This window comes from Diachasmimorpha longicaudata, chromosome 12, assembly GCF_034640455.1.
Source record: "Diachasmimorpha longicaudata isolate KC_UGA_2023 chromosome 12, iyDiaLong2, whole genome shotgun sequence".
Lineage (NCBI taxonomy): Eukaryota > Metazoa > Arthropoda > Insecta > Hymenoptera > Braconidae > Diachasmimorpha > Diachasmimorpha longicaudata.
Genome location: NC_087236.1, coordinates 4,282,674 through 4,290,971, shown reverse-complemented (window position 1 = coordinate 4,290,971; position 8,298 = coordinate 4,282,674).

Below are 8,298 nucleotides of genomic sequence, written 5' to 3'. Positions count from 1 at the left end.
TGTTCGGCTTGAACTTAACATACAAATATTTATAATTCGGTTATAAAATTTTCACGTGTCTAAATGAATTATCACGAATTAAAGTTGATTGGACTTGAAGCTTCATCATTAAATACAGTAAAAAAAATAAATCGACGATTGACGGTTTTGTTGTCGAGTAATAATTGCAGAAAGTTCATAAATTTTCATAATTAATACGAATTACAATGGCAAATATACAGTTCTATTTAGCTGTAGATGGACAATACAATCAATCAATCAAATGAAACTGTCAAGAAATTATGATTTAATCTGATCCGTTTGACAGGGCACAAACTTTTTGCAGAAACTGGCGCGAAAACCTTAACAACTGTCAGGGGTTTCTTCCGCGAAAATGCTTGTTAACGTTACTCCACCAGAAATGATAAGCGATAAATTCGTCTTATCGTCAATACCATCAACAGATCAATGTTTAACGATTTTGAGAGATAGACGCGCATTCTCTCTCGCGTTTCACCCGAGTTTGGCAAACATTTGCGCGAACCATTGCCGATGCCAGAGAAGGAGAGCGGAACCAATGGAATAAACGCTTAACTCCTGTTACGGCTGATTCGATAATTGATTGGTCTGCAAAACTATTCATGTCGATTGAATTTCATAACTGAAAACCTCAATCAGGATAAACTTTACCAGTTTACCATTCATGAGTGATGTGAAATTGGATAATACACTATTACGAAAATGTTTTATCGTCGACTATCTCGTGCGCTCCATTCGTACCTTGTAAGTAATTAAAACGCAGATCGATAGATGAGGGAGACAGGGGGAGGTGGGTGATGGAGTTTACTATCGTTCGATTCGATTTGATACGTTCAATCGGGTGGAACCGAGTCAACCGGGATTAAATTATCTTTATTGAGAACATATGATGGCTATGAAAGACTGATTGGAACATTCGACCGTCTGTCGTTATAGTTCAAAGTGAAATCGATGGATAAATTAAATATTGGGGTTGATAGGGGTATTTTTAGGGAATTTTTGCGTAGGGGGTTGGGAAAGGTCTTTTGGAAATTATTGGATTGTGGGTAGGGGTTGTTTGAATGATATAAAAACGATTTAATTATTAGTTTAATTATTTATTGTATGTCTCCAGATCAATTGACTTTTAGTGATGAAAGATTTGGCAGTCTAGACCCATTTGACAAAAGGCCCTTGTTGATTAATTCATTTTTGTTTCTTCTTTGGTTCTATTTATTAAAAATATTCTAAACATTTCGGTATTGTTTGGAGAAAAATTATAAAAACTATAACATACTGAGATGGGATGAAAAACAATTATAGATAATTCATTTTTGTCTACACATATCAATAGAAATATTTAGAAGAATTGACGGAGAGGAATGTTAAGTAACAATTACGTATTTATTTTATAATTATTGAGGAGATCACAGGAGAAAACAATTTTTGGTTGAAAATGTGCGCAAAAGGGAATTTTTTGAAAACATTTTCCAAAGTCAAATTTAGATTTTTTACGTCGACAACATGATCTTAAAAAATATTTAAAATTCAATTTAATGTAAAAAGTTCAAAAAAAAATTCGTGTTCCTCCCGGAATTTAATAGAGAAAAGTAATAGAGTTCGTTTTTTGTATGAAATTTCATAGACTGTAAGTTTCGAAATTTGGAAAAAATTCTGAAGCTGAAAGAAAAATCCAAAAAACCAATTGTCTCTTTAAAAACATCCAAACCATCTTTCTGGGGCCCCAAGAGATCCTTTCAACGAATTTTTGCTGATTCAATAGAAAATTTCTGAAAAATATTTCACCCCACAATATTTTTCTCCCCGAGCATTCGGCAAAAAACAATTCGTGATGTCCTGAAAATTAAACATATGTCCGACCAACTCAAAAGCCCAACATGGGCGTTTCGTTGTTTCAACTCAATCCTATGTACAATTTTTTTTCGAGGGGAACTCAATGGGGTGGAGTTATCGAAATGCCCGAAATATTGTTGCAGGGAAAAGCAGGGATTATTAATGCTCAGTCGGCAGGTCGTAAAAGGGCGTAGGGTGGCCGAGAGGGGGTGGTATATACACGGTGAAAAAAACAAGCCAGGATGATAATGCTGGGTGATATATAGCGCACTGTTACTCCTGTCGGTTTGTAAAGTATAGACCCTTGGATAAACTTTTGTTTTATTATTATTTAAAGTGTTGAAATCTGCACATAAGATTTATTTGCACAGTCGCTCTAACACTAAACTCTTAACTTACATTCCTTTAAATATTGACAAATTATTGTCTGCTCCATTTGCAAATTTGTTCACTGGACAGAGACAAAAATTATTTATTTTTATATATTTTTTCCATTTTTCAAGAACAATCATTCATTCACTAATTTAATTTCACATTAAATTCCTTCAACAAAATTTTGAAAAATCATATTAGATTTTAATGGAAATCAGGTTAATGAACAATAGACTTTTAATTAATAACTATTTTATTTTACAATTATGTGTTCACACTGCGAGAGCAGTCGTCGAACTGACAAACGATCTTGAAATTTCAAAAACCAAATCATCGTCATTATGGTTTTTTTCTTTTTATAAATAGACATTTGTTTATATTATTTAATAAACATTAATTAGAGTTTTCGTAGTAAGACCACACAGACCTCTCCAAGAAACAATAGCCTCATACTATAATAAATATAAACTCATACAAATCTGGAATTTGATCGCATTGTTATTGCTCTTTTCAATAAATCATTTCCCCCATTTTTTTCAAATTAAAAAATAATAAAAGGCAAATGACCCCCTTCTTGATGACTATGAATACATAATCATCCAAACTCAAATACATAAATCACTAGCCAATCACGTGCGACCTGCGCGTCCCTCCTTTGCAGTCGAAATAAAAATGTTATTCCCCAAAAAATCAGATTTGATTTTTTTCATATAATAATATGTGAAACTAATCATGAACGAACTACGCAGACCATAGGCCATTACTTCTGCGTGGATATCCCGCATTGAGACTCATGTATATGTGCTCACAGAGGCCATTTGCAGTCTCCTATATACACTTGTGACAAGAGAGGGCCCATGAAAATACTGTGGGCTGAGAAAGCCGACAGGGAATTAGGGGGAGAGACTAGGGGTGACCGAGAGACGCTTATTAAATTAGTAGTCCGTTACCTATAACATTAAACGCTCCTCCCCACCATCTCTTTCTCAACCATTTAAAAAATTATTGGTTCTCATTTCGATTACTTCTTTTTTAATGAATAAATTTTATCTCCTCGGGGGGGCTGAGACAGCGTGATTAAACTTTTATCGATTGAAATAATTTTGAGAATGATCGGGGAATGTTCTAGGGAATTTATTAGCTTTGCGATAACAGTGAGAAATTATTGTAATTTTCATTAAATAATTTTTGAATAACATACGCAAATTAGAAAATATATATTTTTAATTAAGATGTCGCCATTGGTTATTGTTGTTTGTATTGTAAAATTGTATTCTTCCCATAAATAGACATTTGTTTATATTATTTAATAAACATTCATTAGAGTTTTCATCGTACAATGACCTCATACTATAATAAATATAAACTTATACAGGTCTGTAATTTGATCGTATTGTTTTTGCTCTTTTCAATAATAATTAATGATGTTTTATATATTGGTAATTTGTTGAGTTAAGGGAAGACTTCATAATTAATTATTTTTAACAGTAATAAGGCCATTTGTTTTTGTATAGATCTATATATGTTGCTATTAAAGTAGAAGAGATTCTAAGGGAGGCTGGGGAGGATGTGAAGCAAAGAAAGACATTTGTAACATCAAGGAAATAAATAATAAATAAAGAAATAATTTTAACAGTAAATGTTGCAACTCCGTCGCTCCAACGCACCCTCTGCCCGACTCACTAGGACTGGACGATCAGCGTCTCCAGTTTGCGCGGAGAATGACACTATAAAAATCGTCAGATTTATCGGTCCGTGATTTCGTACATTGGGTCATATGGCCCAAATGTACGAAATCTAATATTCGTCTTCACACATATGCCATTTAAATCAGTCCTTCTCGTTCCTTCTCGACGCACGTTTCAATTGCATATGCGGCTTACTCCTGGATTACTGTTGCGGTATCCACAAGGGGCGGCTCAAGAGTAAAGCCCATCCAGTTTCTAACCACCCGGTCCTCTCCATCTCCATTACCACACCCCTTTTTTCACCATTAAATCCAATATGTTGGGTAATGCAATGGATCCCCAGGTCTGTACCTGAAAAAAGAGATGAGAATAATAAACTAGTCTACGGTTTTTTATTTTTTTTATTCTCTCCTGTTGGATACGTCTTGAGCGACATTTTCTGATGAATTAAGTAAACAGTCAACGTTTACTTTCCACTGACACATGCAGACGACAAAGCAGCTCAAAAGATCAAGGTGCCTAATAATGGACGCCCCGGAGGTAGGGGAGGACGACCCAGCGGACAAGAAAAAAGTGAGTGAAGTGAATGCCACTGTGTATTTGTATAATACCCCTATTATGTGCTGTTATTATTATTGCTATACGTGGTCGAGCATCGAAAGTCAATGCCAAGGGACAAATGGTGAATGCCGAGAGGGGAGATGACGCCCATACTGTTGACCTGTGCCGGCTAATTTGACGTCTGAGCTTCTGGTAACAATTGTCGGGGTGAGATCTGATTTTTTTTTTCTTTTTCTAACAACACGCTTGAAAGATCAAAATGTTTGAATGAAAATTTTTGGCGGATTCGGGGACTTTTATCTCCCGGTTTTCAGGATTTTTCGGGACACCGCCGGGTGACAGGAGCTGCCGGAGAAAGCGGATTAGGAAATTGGGGTGAGGAGTGTTCAATAGGTTTTTGACTTTTTAGGAGGTTTAGGGGAAAATTATATGGGTTCGAGGTGTTCGTACCCTTGTAACTATTTTCCGAGGAGAATTTTAACGTCAAAAATCCCCCAGATCATTTTCTCACACGATGAATGAGTGGTAATTTATCCTTAAAATTCCCTTCGCCAATCAATTTTGGGTGTAAATTAATTCCTTTCCTTTCGCCACTTCACTCACTGATTGACGGTCTCGATGTCGTCCGAAGGGTGGCATCGCCGACAGTCGCCCGACGTTAGGCCGACTGTCGGCTGAACATCGGCCCAATGTTGGCGATTCATCAGCGCGTACTGGGACGGTAATCATGAACAAATATTGAATAAAACCGTCGTAAAGAATATTTTTACACGTCCCAATTGAAATATTGAAATTGTTGTTTCTCAGGGTGCAAATATCTGGGATACGCCGCGTGTTTCCATCGACATTTATCATGAACTCCGGGCTCTAGGATAATTCATGTCGTTTTGTATTGTTTGATAATTTTTCTCATAATTTCTTCTTATGTCCTCCGGCAAATAGACAGCAGTGGAAGGAGTCAGGGAGTACTGAATAAAAAGGACAAATTGTAAATAAAAAGAGGAATAAAAAAATGGCGGGATCGATGAGGGCGAGACGCAAGTATCGCCAGCTTGAAGAGATTAGTCGCATCTGCTGTGGCGCCCCGAATGAAAACACTCATTCAATCGATGTTACATATACAGCACATTTTGTTATAACAGTTGACAAACGTGTGATCGAATATGCCAACGATGGAAAAATATCAACCACAATAATGATGTCGGCTTTCTGCGCACGTACGTAACAGATCGATCTTCCACTAGTTATTATTTAAGCCACAACGTGACGTCATTAATATCTCGTTAGGGACGTTGCGTATAAGGAACAATGACTTGGGTACTGTGACAATGATGCATCGGGCTCATCGTTATTCCTTTATTTTCTTTGCTCGCAGTTGGGTTTTTTTTGGAAATATTTTTCCCACAGATTTTTGGAGGTTCGAGCGAACGCGACGACTGAATTGGCAAAATGCATTTCTGGAAATTTTGATGGATCCATTTGGGTTGAGGAAGGCAGGACGGGAGCGAGGGAGAGAGATATTCAGGAAAATTAGGAAACTTAATTTTGTTTATTGAGTGCAAAAGTGGTCGAGAACATTTACGCAACAGTTTTATTGCAGTTTTTCATTGAAAATTTAGATAAAAATCACAGGTTTCTAATTTATTCAGAATATTAATTTATGGATTTTTACCGGAGATTGATGTGAACTCAGAAATTAGTATAAATTTATTCTTTTGAATGATAAATAAATAGTTGTAGTTGCATTACTAGTAGTTAAGGAGAAAGTCAAATTTAGTTGACTTTAGTACAAATGTCATAGAATATATAGACCGATATCCGATTAATTTTGAAGGTCGAGGGATATTTGGCTGAATTATTTTCTCATTCCAATTTCAAGTAATTAAATGTGCGGCATTTGACGTCATATGGTATGATCTTTCATTTGTAGTTGTGGCTCCACAAAATGCAGAGAATTGTTTCCAAATTGTGGCTTTCGTCTTCACCGTATTATCAGGAACATTTTTTAAAATTTTTTAATCAATAATCTCCAAGGATTCTCCTCCAAATCTCCTCATGTCAAGTTAAAGTCTTTGAACTTGATTTTTTCTAATGACACTTTTGCGGTTTGAAACGCGTACAAATTGTTCATCAGACATTTCCACTGCTCAGCAACAAACGCGAAAATATTCCAAAAATATCCGACGTAAAACCGTTTTACTCGTACCACGTGACAATTATATCCCTCATTAAATATTTCACCGATAAATAATAATTTTAATTCCATCCCCTTTCAATAAAAGACCCAAATAAATTTCCAATTGTTTCCCCTTAACGACTTCATGAATTCCTCCCTTCCAACAATTTCAAAAAAATTGTCCCGCTGAACAATGGGACCGCTGAGAAAACTGTCGAAAAATTTCTTGTTTGACATTTGAGAAGGTGAGAATTGAGCTCAACTACCGTAAAATTGGAGGGCAGTGGCTATACATCTGACGTTTGAGGTAAGTGACAGCTGCGGCGACCTCGGTGCTGCTCTTTTTCCTTCCTTTTCACCTTTTCTCCACTCTCCTTATTTTTTCCCCCCCTCACCACCCTCTGGGGTCCTATCGCGACTCACTGGGCGCATTGAAGCGTTATATGAGTCCCATTGACTCGACTCAATGCTAGGGCTATACATGATGATGGCACGGGGCGCCGGTGCGATATCCTCTCCAGCACTAGCGCTTCCACACAAACCTCCCTCCCTCCCTCGTTTTCAGGGGGGGAATACCCTCAGTGGAATTGGAACCGATTCCCGAACTGTCGTCGGGGCCCTCTACAAATTGCCGTGCGGAGTCAATAGCCGTGCAAATGGGACGATTAAACAGCGACAATCTACGAGCTTCGCTCCGAAAGATTGATGTCAATTTTTTTTACTCCTTAATTTTCGAAAAAATTGGGGAAAAAAATGTGATAAATGAATTTCGAACTGTTTGAGATGCTGTACATTAGGAGAATCGAAATAGGGTGGTTAGGGGGTTGTTTGGGGGGATCATTAGGGAGGGCTGAGGGGTAATCGAGAGTTTTGAAGGGACAGAAAAATTATTTGAAGTCACATTTTGGTTTTTTAGAAATTTTGAGGGATTAAATAGTCAGAGTAATTGGTATAAGGGTAGTTAACAGGGGGTGACAAGTCGTCAGCTCATTTGGGGGGTTATTTGCAGTCGGCGGGGGTGGGGGAAAATGAAAGGGCAGAAATTATTTTTTTCGGTAAATTGAAAAAGGGAAAAATACGGAATTCGCACGTGAAGGGTTGAAAAACACGAAACGGGAGGATTTTTATGTTAATTCGGGATGAAATTATTACTCCCAAGGAACAACAAAATATCAACACCACATAATTTTGCATCAACATCCCCCACATCATCAATTTTTCATTTACCCTCAAATAAAAAATAATCAACCCTCAAATTTTATAGTACCCCTTTGCAAAATTCTACCAAACCCCATATCCCTAATTACAAACTTAATTACAAAATTTAAAATTACTATTCTATCATATCAACCCCCCCCCTTCCCCACCCTCCATTCTACCCCCCGACACAATAATTCTTCACAAACTCTTCTCTCCATCCACTCACTCATGCAAAAAATACTGACAAATAACCCAAAATTCAAAAGTACCAATTGCCATCCAAAACCTGGGAAAGTTCCCTCTCCCCTTGCATATCCTATCAAAAAAAAAAAAATCCAAATTAACACATATAAGGGGGAGATTTGGGTTTGAGCGACTACCACGACGTGAATTATCCACGGCTGACTAACTGCATACCTAATCCATTAAGTAATAATGGTTCTCGCATCA